Below are 18,573 nucleotides of genomic sequence, written 5' to 3'. Positions count from 1 at the left end.
TCATCTATAATCTCTTGCTGTCTCTGACATGGAATTCCAGTGACATGATGAAAAGATCTGATGCATTTACCTTTTGAAGCTGGTGCCTGTATACTTGGACTTAAAAAATAAAGAAGTCCTTGATCTTCCAGGATCTTTAAATTAAACGTGGAAAACATTGATTGAAACGGACATTAAATAATTTCTAAAATTCTTTTGGATGTAGCCACACTCCCCATCTCCCCGTCCAAATTTTCATGGCTTCAGATGAACTCATTGCACATTTTGGTTTCCCTTGTAAGTTAAAGACTTGTTCTGTTTGTTATTTGGTCACCATTTTAGCCACTATTTGAGCTTGCCTTTTTAGCATCTACTGTCCTGGCTTGTCTGGTGGAAATCTGAAGCTCCTGAGACGTGGGGAGGAGGGAAGAAAAGGTTTCATGCGTCGTCACATTTGAGTACTTGTTGGAGGAAGCAAAGTCTCATGCACAGTATGAGCTTACTATTTTCAAGTATTGGATGCTTGTAACTCTTGTAGTATTTGTGTAAATAGTCCATCAAAGAATCTTTTACCATTGATCTGATGAACAAAAAACCCATGAAGTTATTGCAGTTGATGCTGTGCCAAGTGGTTAAAAGCGACCAATAGAAATGGGTGCTTTGCATGACTGACCCTGAGCCTTCTGTTGTGCTGAGCTGAGTTCATTTCACTTTTATTCTTGTTACATTTTAAATATGTAAGTCATTGCACTGTTGATTCATTAAGGAGCATATGTTGTCACTTTTATTCCTGTTGTTTTCAATCTTTCTAATTTAAGCCAGGATGACATGTTTTGCAGTTAGTTTTATAAACTTGGACACAAATTTTTTTAGCTTGTATTTGAGAGGATTGTGTTTCATACAATGCAGATAAAGGGTACCTGATACAAAAATTGCTTTGTTAATTAAAACCTAAACAAATTACAATGTGGCATCCATTCTATACAGTTGACCTTCATTTTGCCCTACTTAGTAGATTTTTGATTTGTTTTGATACTGTTTCCTTGGTGGATGAAGAAGCTGAATACTTCAAACTGTCTTGTGCTGGTGATTTTTATTATTATTTTAAAACTTGGCTGTTAACTCAGATTGGGCTTTTGAGTTTCCAAGACATGTCAAATTTTCTTCACACAAAGATTGCCTCCTTGTTTTGTCTAGTTGAACCATCAAACAGCTTCGCACCCATCTTGGTCTTCCAGCTGTTTGTGTAGAAAAAGAAAACAATTTTAACATAGTTTCTTCATGACTAGACGTCTTTAAACTCATACCTATGCAATTTGCATTGTAGAAGTTTTCTCAGATGAAACAGTCATGGATGAAACCCCTTTTGTTTTCATGTTGGTAAATACGTTGATTTGCCTGGATTAGCCATAAAAAGCCTTTGGATCAAGATTATTCAGATTAACTTGTTAGACATTGATTTTAGTCGCAGTCTCCATGGTTCTAAGGTTAAGTTTACTCCGGATTCAACCATTCAGTGTCAAGCCATGTCCTTATCCTGAAAAGTCCCTGGCGCTTGGTGCTGTGTAGGTCACATGTTTTGACAACTGGAGCATTTCTTTTTTGTTCTGCTGGAAAAGAGGAAACCTCTACAATCGCTCATGGGTAGCCTGGAAGCTGGATTGAAGTTTCTCATGTTAGTTGAAGTTTCATTGCAGCCTAAATATAATACCAGTTCCTCGGTGTCACTCCCAAGATTTGAGCACATAGCCTTGTCTGACATTTCAGTGCAGTATTGAGGAATGTGCATTAATGGCTGCTTTCTTTTGACTGATGCAGCATTTATCTGTTCAAGTGAAAATTCCATGGCACTGAGTACTGGAATTTCCTCCCAAAGCCTCTCTATGCCTTTCTCTACCATTTAAGACACTCCTTAAACTCCACCTCTTGCCTGTAGTCGTATCTCTTTTTGTGGCCCGGTGTTTGATAACAGCGCTGTAAAGCACCTTGGGATGTTTTACTACTCTTAAGGTGTAATGTGCTTACAAGTTGTAATTGTAAGAAGAGCAGGGAGTTCTCCCAGTGTCCTGGCAAATATTTATTCCTCTGTCAACGGTACCCAAAAAAATGAACTTACCTCATTGCTGTTTGTGGGACCCAAGGTATTACTGACATTAAGTTTACTAATAAGTTGGTTAGTTAGTTATTTCCTCTCCCAGAACATGTTTTTGTTAAATGTTTCCTGTTTGTATGCAGTTGCCTGAAAATGACAGACGAAAATAGTCCAAAGAAATTGTTTCAATAATTTGATAAATTTTTGTGGTACTTCCTTGTTTTGTGAATGTTAGTTTGTGCAAGAAAAATGGGAGTTTTCGATCGGTTCTCTGCAGCTTATTGGTACATTTTACTCATGGTTCTTTTTCTATCTTTCGTTAAAACCCAATATCTGATTAACGATTCACACTTTTGCTTTGTGCCATGTGTGGCACCTCGGACCTGTTTATGTGTAAAGCTTGTGTGCTGGATGCAAAACATTTTAGCTTTTAATGCCAATATAATGAAAGCTAAACTTTGGAGATATTCACTTTTGGGAACTACGTAACCTTTGTATATTTTTTTAAAAATTGGCACCCCGGGTAAGTCCCTATGTTTGCTTTGAATGTACCGAGTGAAATATTTCTCATTGTTATCGTTTATTCTTGGAACTGATGGGTGAGATATTCAGCAGTGACAACCCTTATGATTTGCCAAACAAATGCCTTGAGTCTGTGGGCTGAGGTCATGGTGTTTTCATAATGGGAATTTCCATATGTCAAACACAATTTTCAAATACAAAAATGATCTTGGCTTTAGAATGTTGGTGCCCATGATGTGTAATCCTGGCTTTGTTCTTGCTGTTGTAAAGACTTACAGACATGCTTCAGACGCTAGCCTGTTTGTCAGTGAGAGAAATTGTTAAGCTCCATTTATAAGCAAAATGTGATTGGCAAGCAGGACAACTTTGGCCTGCCCTAAAATTGTGCTGCTGCTGCCTGGTTCCCAGGTGAGTGTCTCAAGCAGTCAGCTGCTAACCCAAAACTGTTTGAGTTTAAGGCCAGTGGCCCAAAAGACTTGCTGAGAAATGGGTGTGGTGAGTTAGCGTGTCTCAGTTGGAACAGTAGTTGAGTTACTACAGTTGGTCTCCTGCCTTTGTTTGTTTCATATCTTCACACTTTTTTCCCCCCCCCGTGGGGATCTAGGCAAGTGCTGGAAGGATTAACAGGCTGATGATTAACCTGTTGAATCTCATCTTGAATGCTCATTCAGTGACCAACAAGCCCTGGAAGAGGACTTGAACCTGGACCTTCTAACTCCAAAGTAGGGGTGCAACCTACTAATGCACAAGTTGTCCTGTGGTGGTTTGCTTTTGGATAGGGAGAGCGAAATCAAACTGGGTTTTATTTTCTGATTCCCATCCAGTGAGCCCTTCTGCAAAGTGCTTGCCTGTGGACATTAAGGACAGGACCGTACCCAGCTGTGTTGCTTCTGCCCCTTCGGGTACAAAGGCTTGAAAAAATTCATTTCTACGGTTGATGCCTGAAAATTAACCAACTGATTGTGCTGAGGGAGCACCTTTGACCCATAGAAGGATAATCCCAAGGGTAGAATAGGGAGTTTGGAGTGGGGGTTATTTTGAATGGGAAAACAAGATTCTGTTGTCTCTCCTTTTTGAATCCTTTATAAGCCAAAGACAATGATTACTCCCAGGTCTTTGTTTTTGAAATGGATGCACAAATGCAGCCACAAAGAACTTCTATCCCTTCTATTCCCTATCTCCCCCCGCCCCGGCTTTGGAGGTGCTAACTTTTTACGAAATAATGGCTCGGGTTATAATTCCCTGAAGGGGCAATGAATAAAGCCATAACTCACCATTTCAAAATGATGTTTGTTAGAACTGCTGTTATGAAGTTTTAAAATTGATCAACAAATACAACTGTTTATTCCCATTATGTTGTCTACCGTTGATTTTTATGAAGAAACTAATTTGTGCTGATGTCAGGTTCCACAGGCACTGCTACCCTTCAGTAGTTTGTTCAGGTGGCCTTTCAACTTGAAAAAAAATGCATATAGATAAAGCTAAGCCTAATTTTACTTTAGGCATGCATGTATTTTCACTTTCCATCAACAGTCATTGGGTAACAATCAGGAGCAAGAGCCTTGGTCTTTCTATTGCTCTGCCCTGAGGTGAGCTGTAAGAAGCCCTTGATAAGGTCAAAAGATATGGTGCAGAATGGGAGTCCCACTTGGGACTTTTCAAATTTGAGTGGTTCAGTTTGATGTTTGGAACTGAAATCATATGAGTAATAAGGAGAAGTACATATATCATCACCTTAAAAAAAAATCTTGATTTTCTAACTTGCACATAAATCTGTCTCAGTCGTTGGAATGCTTGGGTGTTCCCTTGTGACTTTCCCACCACTCTCCTCATTTCAGGTCAGCAGTGTGGCAAGGATGTTTCATATATAGATATTCTAGCCACGATCGCGAGAAAATAATTCAGCTTACAACAGGGTGATTTTTTTCCTCTGTTTCAAATCTTTTTTTATGGAAGGCAAGACAGAGTGGTTGTCTTTAAGTATTTTTTGGCTTGAGCCACTGCTTTCTGCTGTTCTTGAAGTTGAAACCTGCATTTTATCTCTCAACAATTGAGATGAATTATTTTGAAGAGGTTGCGAACCTAAGTGCTCATTCATGTGAGAAGGGTTGGGAAAAGTAGCAAATAAAGTACAGGGAAGTTTTCAGTGTTCTTGAGTTAACACTGCTCTCAGGATCTTTCTTGAAAGTGTCTGTGAGGTTGACTGCTGATGGAGGCAGGTTATATAAAAAGAATCTATCTATAGCTTGAAGTTTGACAGTTTTAAATGCCTGCTGAATGAAGCCCTTCTTATATCAGACAAGTCATTGAAGTTTAAATAAAGCTGGAAAAGTAGGCAATGTAGGTATACTTGGTTTTGTGGGTGCTGCCATATTCATAGAATTACAGAGCAAGCTACACTGGACATTGGCTGTTTGACGGAACTAGTTTGCATTAGTGTTTAACCTGTACAAAAGCAGCAATCCTAATCCTTTTGCCTGTTTTGCTTCCATGTCCCTTCATTCCCCTTTCCTTAAACCACCACCTGACAGATTCTTAAATGTTGACATGTTCTCTGTTTTAAACAACTGCTATTGTTTTCCGTGTGCACTTAATCCCCTTGTGTAAAGGTTTTTCTTTCATTCTTTTATCAGTTTCACACAATTTTGTTAGATACAAATCCTGAAGCATTACAATAAATTATTTTAATATTTTAAGCCCACCTCATCCTCTGCTCACTCGAGCAATATGTCAATCCTTGTTGAACAAGACCATAAAAAACAGTTTAATTCAGCTAAGAACTACCTAGATTTATGTGGCACCCAGGGAACAGTTGATGAGCACCAGAGGGTTGAGGGCATCACCTACCTGCTACATTGGCTCTCAATTGTAAGTAATACAAAGAAACTAACGAAGGGCATAGGGACAAGAAATTAAAGGCAGGTTTTCAGCCATCTGGTTCACTATGGAAGAGCAATACATGGTGTGGCACAGAACCATGTGGACAAGGGATGGCCCATGCTCCATCTATGTTGAGTTTACCACGATTATACTAAGTGTGTTACAGTTGTCTTCACTGGAGGGAGCTGAGAGAGAACACAATTGGCCAACATTAATGTTTATCCTGTCACTTCTGATGGAAGATTGCATCTGTTGGATATCAGTTGAGGAAAGGATGATCCTTTAATATGATGCCCAGCACCATAGTTCTGATTTGATTTGTACGAACCCTGAAGGCTCCTGCATTAAAGATTGCCACTTAAGCTCAGTCGACACCACAGCCCGTCATTGCTTCTATGAGAAGAAAAATCTAGCAAGGAAATTGGAGAAGCTCCTCCAAAGATTGCAAAATATTCTAATGATTTACAGTTTTTGGGCAGAACAGAAATATAAGTTGCAACATGGATGTAAGAACTTGATACTTTTTAACTTTGCACTTGATTTTGCCGTGGAAGTATTCCAATAAGCCTAAGTTTTTAATCAGTTTGCTTCACTAGTTCTCTTAGTGCTTTGGTTGGCAGCACTGATTATGGGATTGTAATATGATGAACGAAGACCATAAAAATTGTTAAATTCCCACCAATCCCTGCCCCATGTGTAATTAGAGGAAATATTTTGCAAGGGGCCTTAAAGAAATTTGCAGACTTTTTTCTCTTTCAGGTGTTGGTGCTCAAGTACATATAAATGTACAATAAACTGACTTATTGATTTGCCCACCACTACCAGTTTGGGAAATGTGGTTTGTGGGTATGGAAGCCTTGAAACTATAGATGTTAGCCTTGCATGTTGTGCCTTGGCATTTTTCCAATGCAGCAGACTGAAATGTCGGAAGATTCTGGGCAGCTACTGTTAATGCAATGCAGCCAAAAAGCCAGAGGAACAGATGCTGAAATTTACTGGTAATAAGCTGAGTAGCAGGAGGACAATGATTAGTGCTGCTGAATCTTAGCACTGTGATTTCTCCCTCACTCAAAACGAATATTACATCCAGTTATTTCTAAGAGCAAAGTGGAGTTTCAAAGCCTGAGGATCTTTTTTTTTGTGGTTTTGGTGCCCTGAAGAAGTTCTGTTTATTTTGTAGAATTCATACATATCTTTAGATAAACCACAGAGATTCTTGATTTCATCATCGTTTAGCTGATGTGAATGTTTGGTTTTTCAAAATGAATTTTACTTTTGTACTTGGTATTCATTCTCTAATTCAAAATTGATTTGGTTATTTCTGATCATAGTTTTAGTCTTGGCAACATGTAATTACTTGTGCTATAATCTTCCAGCCAATAAAAAGTTCACTTTCTTTTCCAGGCAACTGCTTGTGTTAATAATACTTCCCATCGGAACTATCTGCAAGAAACGCACACACCTTTGAGTAAGTAAAGCTACATTTACAACCCTTCCTCCTTTTTCCATTCCTACCCCATGTCTTAAATAAAAACCTGAGTGACTGAACTTGAATTACCAATTACTAAGGTTCAGCCATATGTTGTGGCTAATAATTTGGATAGTCATCAAAAAATGTTCAGACTCCAGTGTAAATATGTAAGGGTACACTTTTCAAGGGGTGAAGTGCATGGTCAAATAGAAAACAATACAACAGCAAAATACTACAGACGCTGGAAATCTGATAGAAAAATAGAACATTCTGGAAATACAGCAGGCCTGACAACATAGGGGGAAGAGAAACAGTCAACATTTCATTTTGACGGCCTTTTGATTGGTTTTGATGAAAGGTCAGTGATCCAAAACATTGACCCTATTTCTTTCTCCACAGATGCTGAAGACAGTGGAGTGATTAAAATTGGGGAAGCTTGAGGCCCGAATTAGACGAGTGCTGGTATCTCAGAGGATTGTGGGGCTGGAGGAGATAAGAAAAAGGGATTTGAAAACAAGGATGAGAATTTTAAAATGGAGGTATTTCTTAACCGAGATCAATTGTAGGCTAGTAGCAAAGGGATGATGGGTGATCGGGACTTAGTGCGAGTTAGGATACTGGTAGTAGAGTTTTGGATGATGTCAAGTTTACAGAGGGTATTCCACTGGGAGGCTGGCCAAGTGTGGGTTAGAATAGTGAAGTTTGGAGGTGACAAAGGCATGGATGCTGGTTTCAGCAGTACAAGAGCGGAACCAGGGTGGACGCAGGTAATGTTGCAGAGGTGGCAATAGGTGACCTTAGTAAAGTGCATCTCTGTGAAATGTGATAGAGGTTACGAACAGAGTCTCATTCAGCCTCGGGGATGGAATTGGTAGCAAGGGAGTGAAGTTTGTGTTGGGGATTGAAGGTAATGACTTCAGTCTTTCCAATAGTTAATTGAAGGAAATTTCTGCTTATCCAATACTGGATGTGGGATAAACAGTCTAACTATTTTGAGAGAGGTGGTGGTGAGTTAGATCTGGGTATCACCAGAATATGTGCAGATACTGACTTGTGTTTTTACATGATGTCGCTAATGGGCAGCATGTAGATGAGAAATAGGAGGGATCCAAGGATTATCTTTGGCAGACATGGGAGCAAAATGTGTTGGAATGGGAAGAGAAACCATTGATGGCAGTTCTCTGACTACGATTAGGTAGCTAAGAATGAAACCAAGCAAGGGGAGTCCACCCACCTGGATGACAATGGAGAGACATTGGAAGAGCATGGTCTGATCAACTGTGTCATAGGCTGCAATCAGGTCAGGAAGGACAAGGAGGAATAGTTTCCTCGCTCACAGTCGCAGAGGATATCACTTGTGACTTTCGTAAGAGCTGTTTTGGTACAGTGGTGGGGTGAAACAACTCTGCATTTGTCTGGTTCACAGAGAACAGGAGCATGCCACTAATTAGTTTTCTTGTTCTGTACCAGAAAAGTTGAAAATACTGTCCATTGATAAGTGCAAGACTAAATGAGCAAAGGTCAATTAACTGAAGTTGATTTGGTTGGCTTTGTCCTTCCATAAAATAATATCAAAAAGTAATGGATCATAAGAAATAGGAGCAAGAGTTGGCCATTGAGCCTGCTTCACCATTCCATAAGATCTGATTATGGCTTTAAGTCTACTTTCCTACCTGCCAATCCATAACCCTTGACTTGCTTGTGGATCAAAAATGTGTCTAACTCAGCCAGCCTCCACTGCTCTCTGTGGAAGAGATTTCCACTAATGACTGTCTGAGAGAAGAAATTCATCCTCCTCTCTCTTTTTTAAACTATGCCCCTTAGTTCTACCCTCACAAGGGAATAATAAGGGAAAGTCGATGGTGCTGTGTTGTGCCTGGTTATTTATTTCTGTAGGCTGAGCTTCAGACCTGCCTATAATGTTGATGAATCTGAAGCTACAATCATTTGGCTCCTGTTCAAAATCTTACCTCTCCCTCGGGATATTTGTTGTCAGCTTCCTCACTGTTGTCTCATCCTGTTGAATTTGTCCTCTGGGTATTTAAACTTTTCATGTTTGGCAGTCCTCCGAACATTGCATTGGTTTTGATGGATGTGTTGAAAAACAACCCTTCGACTTCCTTGTTGGTTCTGTAAGATTTTTTGGGAAACACTGCTCTGGTGCACAAAGTACACAGAAGTCGAAAACCCAAGGGAATATAAGCTTGACTCTGAAATCTAGCTTGTCAAGAGCTGGCTTTTTTTTATAAAAGCAAACATAATGGGTATGACTGAATTAAAAACAGCATTGTGAAATTTTGTGTGCATGTCTAATACGTATGTAATATAACTATAAATGTGGTTATGCTTATGCAAAATTCCTGACTGACTAATCTGTTCTGCAGCCTTTTGTGGCTGAATAATGTGACTCAGAAGCTGGAAATGCACTGCTAGTATTCTGCACATCAATGATTTTTTTTCCCTTATGTTAATGAGCGAATATTTAGAGTTGTTCTGCTTTTTTGAATTTGATCTTTGAAGAATTATGCGTTTCTAAGCTTGAATTTTGAAGCACTTCATTTTGAAAACGATAAATTGAACACCACCGAAGCATCTTGAATTAGTATTGAAGCATGAGGGAGCAGCTCAAACTTCAGAACAAATTATTCTCTGTTAAAACAATGCATATCTAAGCCTTGAAAGTATTCATTCTTAGATTAACTTGTTTTTTTCATATCATCTGCATGAATTTTCATATTTGAAATTGCAATAATTGTTCTCTATTCATCCACGGGATGTGGGCTTCGCTGGCTGGTCCAGCATTTATTGCCCATCCCTAGTTGCCCTTGTGAAGGTGGTGGTGAGCTGCCTTCTTGAACCGCTGCAGTCCATGTGGTGTAGGTAAACCCACGGCGCTGTTAGGAAGGGAGTTCCAGGATTTTGACCCAGCGACAGTGAAGGAACGGAGTTATATTTCCAAGTCAGGATGGTGAGTGACTTGGAGGGGAACTTCCAGGCGGTGGTGTTCCCATATTTTTGCTGCCCTTGTCCTTCGACATGGTAGTGGTTGTGGGCTTGGAAGGTGCTGTCGAAGGGGCCTTGGTGAATTTCTGCAATGCATCTTGTAGATGGTAAACACTGCTACTACTGTGCGTCGGTGGAGGAGAGAGTGAATGTTTGTGGATGTGGTGCCAATCAAGCAGGCTACTATGTCCTGGACGGTGTCAAGTTTCTTGAGTGTTGGAGGAGCTGCACTCACCAGGCAAGTGGAGAGTATGCCATCACACTGCTGACTTTTGCCTTGCAGATAGTGGGCAGGCTTTGGGGAGTCAGGAGGTGAGTTACTTGGTGCAGGATTCCTAGCTTCTGATCTACCCTTGTAGGCACAGTATTTATATGGCTAGTCCAGTTTAGTTTCTGGTCAATGGTAACTCCCTGGATGTTGATAGTGGGGGGGAATTCAGTGATGGTAATGCCATTGAATATCAAGAGGCGATGGTTGGATTCTCTCTTGTTGGAGATAGTCATTGCCTGGCACTTGTGTGGCATGGATGTTACTTGCCACTTGTCAGCCCAAGCCTGGATGTTGTCCAGGTCTTGCTGCATTTGGACATGGACTGCTTCAGCATCTGAGAAGTCACAAATGGTAGTGAGCATTGTGCAATCATCAGCGAACATCCCCACTTCTGACCTTATGATGGAAGGAAGGTCATTGATGAAGCAGCTGAAGATCGTTGGGCTAAGGACACAACCCTGAGGATACCCTACAGTGATGTCCTGGAGCTGAGATGACTGACCGCCAACAACCACAACCATCCTCCGTTGTGCTCGGGATGACTCCAACCAGCTGAGAGTTTTCCCCCTGATTCCCCATTGACTCCAGTTTTGCAGTGGCTCCTTAATGCCACATGGCTCCTGTGCAAGCAGTATTAGCAATCCCAGCCCACATCAAGGAGCCCCAGCTCCTAGCTAGGGCTCCTTGATGTGGGTTGAGATTGCTAACAGTGCTTGCACAGAAGTTCATTGCATTTGTACATTATAAAATTACAAGTGGTCTCATGCCACTAGTTGGTCTAAAGAAACAGTCTTGCAAGTGCAATGCTTGCTTCCTGTAACCATCACTAGTTTACCATTTTCTCATTAGCATTTTTCAATCGCTGTTTAATAATGCATAATAACAATCCCAAGTATTTTTGCTTGCTAATGTTTCTCGCCCTGATTTGTTGGCCTGGAGAGTATATTGTGAACAACTGGGTAGGAACAATAAAGCTTGAAATTGAAAAAATGAACTTCATATAAATTGATGAAAAATAAGTTCTTACATTTGTTAATCTCTTTGCTCTGCTTTCTGCTCCCCCCATGATCTATCTGGCAGCTGTAAATCCATTCAATGCTAGCTTTTTCTAGGCCTTCCTCTTTTCACAGTCATCATTCTCTCATGTTTCATCCAACTAATTTGTGCACAGCAAGCTGCCATAAGCAACAAATGTGTTAATGACCTTTTAGTTTTAATAATTTATCTTATGTCGATTGAGCCATAAGTATTGTGCAGTCGGGGTAACTCACCTCTTCAGAATAATGCTATGGGATCTGTTATGCTCACTTGAGAGAGCAGATGAGGTCTCTGCTTAACACCTGGTCACAAAGACAGTGTCTTTGATCGCGCAGCATTCCCTCAGTACTTGGATTTGAACCCACAACCTTCTAACTCAACTGAATCACAGCCTGATAGACAATCAAATCTTTCCAACATCTTAAAATGCAAATTACTAATACTCTGACAACTTAAAACCATTTTAAATTCTTTCGAGTTATCAACAGTCACAGATTGCAACTCTTTCCAGTACAATCATAGTTCTTGGTTTCCGGGAGTGGGACATGAACCCACAACCCTCTGATTCAAAGGCGAGGGTGCTATGAACTGAGCCACAAGTCAAACTATTTGAAATCCACTTGAGAATACCAATTGTCTTGTTAATTTTTGACCATTGTGTCATTCAGTTTTCTCATTGGCTGGGCTGAATGAATCTGGGAAATTTACTTGGGCTGAATGAGATGTACTTTGGGAGCTGAAGGCCCTAGCACTTGTTTCAATTGCAGCTTTGATGATGAACTTGTGCAAACTGGGTATTTGAAATCATGCAGATTGTGAGGTCGTATTCCAGGATGTTAATTCAACATGTTGTGGCATTTATGAACTGAAAACTAGATTTGCACTTGACTGAAATAACTTTGCATTGCATCCAAGCAATAAAAAAGCTGTTTATCTGCTTCAGTGGAAGTGCCTGCTACCTAAGCATGCTTTTACTATACTCCATTTTGACATCTTTGTGGCACTTGACGCAGCTGATGAGAATGGGTAATATTTCTGTCATTCCCTCTTGCGCCTGTTTTTTCAATATCAGCCACCTACCCTGCAAAGTATATTGTCAAGTTCCATATTTGAGTTATTTCTAGACCTTCCACAAGGTGGTGATACTGCTCCCATCATCACGTTGCCCAGTTGAGAAGTCAGTACTGTCTGTGGTGGTTTTAACTGGATTTGTTTACCAGAACATCACTAATTCAATAGTTGTTTGGACAGAGATGATGCTGTTGAAAAATGTTTCTTTTCCCTCCTTGAGAATATTTAGTATCTTTGCATCTATGATCCTCAGTATTTTAAGTACAGTGGATGGATTTTTTTAGGAGTTATGATGTTCTGATCCCTGACTGTGATTGCCTGTTGTGCAAGATTGTCATCACCTCCGGGATGCTTCTGTGCTCCTTTTTCTTAAAGCCTTTCTTATAGGTCTTTGGATAAGAGCATATCTCAGCTATTGTTGGTGAGAATCCAAATTCAACATTTTATTATACATTTGGTTTTGCTTGGCATTTTATTTGTGCAATATCACTTAGTTTGAAATGCAGTTTTGTATGTCCTCTCTTGTGTCATATATTTGAAGATAGCTAATTTGCAACGTTATGGGGAGAAAGCTGTGGTGTGGAATCAACTTGGACAGCATTTGGAGAGCTGGCGTGCAACACTGTCTTATTTGCACCAATTAATTTGTAAATTTAACCATTTGCTGAACCACAGTTGCAGGAGAAACATTTGGCTTTCAAAAACCGATTGCTCATGAGCCTGTGAAAATTTTCTGGTGTTTTTTTTAATTAAAACAAGCAGAGCTAATTTCATCACCCCTTTTTCCCTGATACAATTGTCTGGCTGAGCCTTGTTATATCATCTTGGATGCAAAATAAAATGTTTGCAGATAGCTTTTCTTAATGGAACGCTAGATAATTTAAAGCCTTTAATCTGGAGTTTTTCCACTGCAACATGTCATTGGAGAACATTGTTCTTATCATTGACACAAATTAAAGATCTAAAATTGAAGTTCTTCAAAAGTAATTGTCTAAAATTTGGAAGAAAAAAAAAAATCAGTATTAAGTACCAATGAACAATGCGCAGACTTCAAGCCCCCAACAGGTAAGCAGTCAAAATGGAACAATTTGTCTAAGGAAGTAACATTTATAGCATGAGTCCCTAAGTAGTTGGGTATGCAATGCATATTCAACACAAACTCACGTTTATATAATCAAAAAACAGAATCCTGAGGTTTCTAGAAGTCTGAAATAAATACAAAATGCTGGAAAACAACTCGCAGGTTATAAGCAGCATCTGTGTAGAGAAAGGAACAGAGTTGATGTTTCAGGCCTGTGACCGTTAATTGCAACTATTCACCTTATAAAGCAGAAAATCATCCCAAGGTGGTTTGGAGGCCAAGGGAAAAAATTAGACAAAAGCTCCTACAATATTGTTGGATAGGAAATGTCGATACTTGCACTCCACGATGGTTAAGGAATTTACGATGGTTTGTTATTTGGATGGGAACTTGGAGGTGATGACGTTCCCATGCGCCTGCTCCTCTTCTGGCTGGTGGAAGTTGTGGGTTTGGAAGATGCTGTTGAAAAAGTTTTGTAGAGTTGCTATTGTGCTTTCTTTCAAACCCTACAGCTATGGAAAGCCAATGGTGGAGGGGTGGTTATTCTTTTTATGAATTCAGTTGAGGTATTTAACCAAGCCAGATGATACAGTCTTTATATTAACAGCTTGCATTTTCATTTGAAACAGAAAATGGATTTTAAACCCTGCCTTTTTGTATTATGACGGCATTTGCTTGCTGTGTTAAAGAGTTGTTAGGGCTTCACGCTTGACTAATCTTGTGATCAATAATGAAGAAATTGCAATTGTGCCTTTCAGGGTTTCTAATCCAGTCTGGGTGGTATGGTTTCAATTGATGAGGAAAAATAATTTCAGTAGTTCTTCTTTGCACTTCAGCTATTCTTGTATTAACTCCCTGGTTTATATGAGTGCTTGACTCAGCCTAAGAGAATTTTTCCTCAGTGACAGCAGTTGTATTACACATATGTTTCTCCTTCATGGTACCCTTTCTGGTAAGCATGGTATGTAGGCAGTCTTTTGTGTTTTTGTGTTTTGCTAAAAGTAAGTCCATGGATTGATCCAAAAGAATTTGTGTTGGCCCTCTTTAGACATGTGCAGCTTGTCATAATTTTGATTTAAATAAATCTTTCCTTCTTCTTAAAATTGTTTCCCTTGCAGGACTGACTGATCTATCAATTTCAGATTTAATTTTACACCTTTATCTGCAGATTTATTTTCTCTTCACGGTCTCCCTTTTCCCTTGGGCAGGCCTTTTTGTCATAGCTTTTTTAACATTCAATGTCATTTCTAAAATATCTTGCCCACTAAGATATTTCATTTAATAATTTCCTGTTTTTGTTTTAAGCGGGTGTTAGGTCATTCAACCCATAAGCTTCCTCTAATTTTTTTGCATGCTTCCTCATTTACTTTCGGGTTCTGATAAAATATTTGTTTATGTTGGAGATTTTAGTTCTGAAGAGAGGATCTGCCTAAACGATTAACTTGTCTTCCTCTTTAGATGCTGTCTGCTAGATTTTGAGTATTTTCTATTTTTATTTCAAATTTGCACCATTTGCAGTTATTTTGGCTTTGTATGTTCTATTGAGAATGGTTCGGCAGAGTACTTGACTTCCGAAGAAAAATACTCCAGATTGTGTCTTGTCCCTGTTACCAGTTGACCAAAGACTTGCTGCTGGCAAGTGTAAGGGGAATGTCTGTTGTTTTTGTGATGCTGCTTTCTTTGTTGATAGACGAAGATTTCATTGCATTTGTTCACTTGTTTCAAATACAGCTTGTGTCTGAAATAACGTTGAAGAATGAGAGTCTGTTTGTTTGACCTGTTGAAGGTCATCCTACTTGTATTATATCACAGTCTAGCCTTAAACTGCATCCCTTATCCTTTATCTTTCTACTACATTTCCTGGTGACTTAGTCCAAGCATTTTATAGCCAGTTGGAGTGAACAGTTTTATCCTAGAGCACTTATTTAAATTTATACTGTGGTCTTACTGGGCCTTAAGCTCCAGAGTCAAGTACTGAGGGTAAGGCCCTTAAATAATTCCTCATGACTCCAAGTTTTTTCAATTAAAATAATTATTTTTTTTGCATCTTTCCAACATGTGTGATTTCTTAATGTTGTTATTAGATTTGAGCATAATAATCCAAGTGGTCAGACTGGTGCAATATCAATCCTTTGTATAAACTACTGTAAATTGTATTGTTGTACACTTGTAACTCCAATTCACTAGCTCATTGTACCAACATCGCTATTTTTCTAAGTGTCTGTGTTGATGCTAATGTAGCACTAGAAGAATTTAAACTCTTGCTTGAAGAATGTTGGAGAGCATGCAGGGGATGGTGAGCAGAAGGGATAGCCAGCTGACTGAAAGACAGTAGACATTAGGAGAAAAATATGTGTTCAGCGTTGCAGAAGAACAAAATATCAGCGGGGTCACTGTTCAGTCAATTAATAATTTAGACTTTGAAATGAAAAACATAATTTCTAAATTTGTGAACACCACCAAATTAGGGGGGATAGTCAATACTGAGGGGAGTTGCAACAAATAACAAAGACCTAATAAGTGGCAAATGAATTTCAATGAAGGTAAATTTGAGCTATTGCATTTTACCAGAAAATAAGGCCACATTACTTGGAAAATAATCTAAATGGTGCAGAGAGCAAAGAGTCTGCGAGTAAACAGATCATTGAAATTTGCAAAGCAGGTTAATAAGGCCGTGACAAAAGCAAGCCAAGTACTCGGGTTTATTTCTAGAGGGATGGAATTGAAAGTATAGAAGTTGGGCTGAAATTGTGTCAAACTTTGGTCAGAACACAGTACTGTGTACAGTTCTTGTTGCTATATGATAAAAATATATATAGAGGTACTGGAATGGTTGCAAAAAGAATTTACAAGGATGATACCAGAACTGACAGGTGGCACTTAGCAGGAAAGGATGAATAGAGAATCCTGTTTTACTTGAAGAAAAGGATGGGGCGTGACCGAATAGAGATGTTGAAATTATGAAAAGTTTTGATGGAGTAGGCACAGAGTGTTTCCACTTGTGGCAAAGAGTAAAATGAGAAATCATCAATATAGTGGTAGTCACCAAGAGATTGAATAGCAAATTCGGAAGAAGCTTATTAACTTGCGACCACAGGAATTGAGGAGAATAGCATAAATGCCTTTTCGGAAGTCTAGATAAGCACATGAGGGAGGAAGGAAGAGGATTATATGGGTTCGGTGATGAAGGATGAGAGGAGGCTTGAGTTGAGCTTTGGTGCCACATAGACGAGTTGGGCCAAATGGTTTTTTTCTGTTCTCTATATTTTAAATAATAAAGAATGAGCACTTATGCAATTGTCATAACATGACCAGATCCCAAGTACCCAAACATAGGGAGAAGTGAAGAAACTTGATTCAGAAAAAAATGTTGATTTATTACATAATGCATCAAAGAATTTTTATTTCTATAGAACTTGAATGTTTTATTGAAGGACATGGTTTGGACAGAGGCTTACTTATTTCCTGGGAAGATTTTGGAACTTCGGGGTACTGTTGTGGGTAGATGGATGGAGAAAGTGGTAGTACGGAATTGCAGCTGGGAAGAAAGGAAAAATTAGGTTCCCCTGATTTAACATACTTGCTTGTAATTGATTGACATTGTTCAACTGTCTGCTTTTTGTTGTGTGATGCATAAAAATTGAATGTTTGCATATATAAGAAGATTTCTAGAGACTTCTATTGCGATAAAGCTCCATTAACATACCTACTTTTGACTCTACTATTGTAAATGACAATAATGGTAAATTGTTGGAAAATGTTAAGATCATCTCAGCTGCTCTCTGGGTGATAAATCATAATTACAAGAAGTGGTGGTAGGATAAATGGTGCATTGTTGTGATTTGAAGAGTCTGAGAAATGACCTGAAACAATCCCAATATGATATTGTAACCTCGAGTTGCTTATATGCAAAACCATTGCAAAAGCATCTGATAATGGCATTTCTTGAAAGGATTTTTTTTCTTACGAAGGTGCTCAAACATGTGTTTAATATCTGAAATCTCTGAGATTTCATCCTGTTGTGGGAGGTTAAGTAGAGTAATGATGCTGAATCTGTGATTTTTTTGATATTCAGCCCATCCTGTCAGTTCAGAACTGTAGATGTATAACTTGAAGATCGTTTTAATAATCGCTTTGGGTAGCCTAAAGATGCAATTTAAGTCGTTTCAATCCGATTGAGGACAGCAGCAGATGTGCCAGTCTTATGTACCTCGTGCACAAAACACCTTGAGCTTTCTGCAAAATAAGAAATGGACTATTACAGATTGGATTGCATTATGGTGAAGCTGGGTTGCTATTACTTTTTTGTGAAATGGTTACTTTTACTTAGACTTAGGAAATGAAATTAATTTGAAGAGGTTTGGTTAGGATTGGAATATGATGATCTTGTGGATCAAAATTTCTTTGCACCCAAATCGGGAATTAAGGTTTTCCTGTTACTGTACAAAATTATTCAAAGGCTTGGTAATTGGGCGATAGAAGAAGGTTGGGGTGTTGATTTGAAGTCAATCCATGAGGAATTAATTCACACGATGTGGGTGTTGGTGACCAGCCCACCATTTATTTGTCCATCCCCCGTTGCCCTCAAAGAACGGTTGCAGTTTGAAGTGAAGGTGTTTCCATAGTCTGTTAAATAGGAAGCTCAGGATTTTGACCTAGTGATGATAAAGTAACATATTTCCAAGTCAGGATGGTGTGTAGCTTTGAGGGAAGCTTGAAGGTCATACTGTTCACACACATCTGCTGCCCTTGTACTTCTTGATGGCAGAGGTTACAGATTTGAAAGGTGCTGTTGAGGCTTTGGTGAAATGCTGTAGTGCATCTTGTAGATGGCATGCAGTGTGACCGTGATGGTGTTAGTTGTGGAGGGGGTGAATGTTTAGGGTGGTGGATGGGGCACCAATCGTGTGGACAGCTTTGTCCTGCATGGCGCCAAGCTTTAATGTCTTGGAGCTACACTCATAAGTAAGTGGAACCTATAGCATCTTGTGCACAAGTGCCTTGTAGACGGTGGAAAGGCTTTGGAGAGTTGGGAGGAGAGTCAGTCACTGCATAATACCCAGCTTCTAACATTATAGCTACAGTATTTATGTGACTGGTCCAGTTAAGTGTCAGGTCAGTGGTGACCTTGTCCCAGAAAGTTGGTGCAGGATTCAGCGATAATA

The 18,573-nt window shown here is 39.3% G+C and overlaps 1 protein-coding gene across 7 annotated transcripts in view; it reads left to right on the top strand.

Annotated features, from left to right (window-relative positions):
* The window catches only part of arvcfb (ARVCF delta catenin family member b), a 360,264-nt gene that overhangs the window by 58,030 nt on the left and 283,661 nt on the right, over positions 1-18,573 (top strand). For all 7 annotated transcript variants that reach the window (XM_078554487.1, XM_078554490.1, XM_078554492.1 and 4 more), the window contains exon 2: positions 6,878-6,941. The gene's annotated coding sequence lies outside the window, so the exon portion shown is untranslated. The remainder of the gene's footprint in view (positions 1-6,877; positions 6,942-18,573) is intronic.

This window comes from Cetorhinus maximus, chromosome 12, assembly GCF_964194155.1.
Source record: "Cetorhinus maximus chromosome 12, sCetMax3.hap1.1, whole genome shotgun sequence".
Lineage (NCBI taxonomy): Eukaryota > Metazoa > Chordata > Chondrichthyes > Lamniformes > Cetorhinidae > Cetorhinus > Cetorhinus maximus.
The sequence above is the reverse complement of the archived record's forward strand: the minus strand, read 5'-3'. Positions and strand labels throughout refer to the sequence as shown.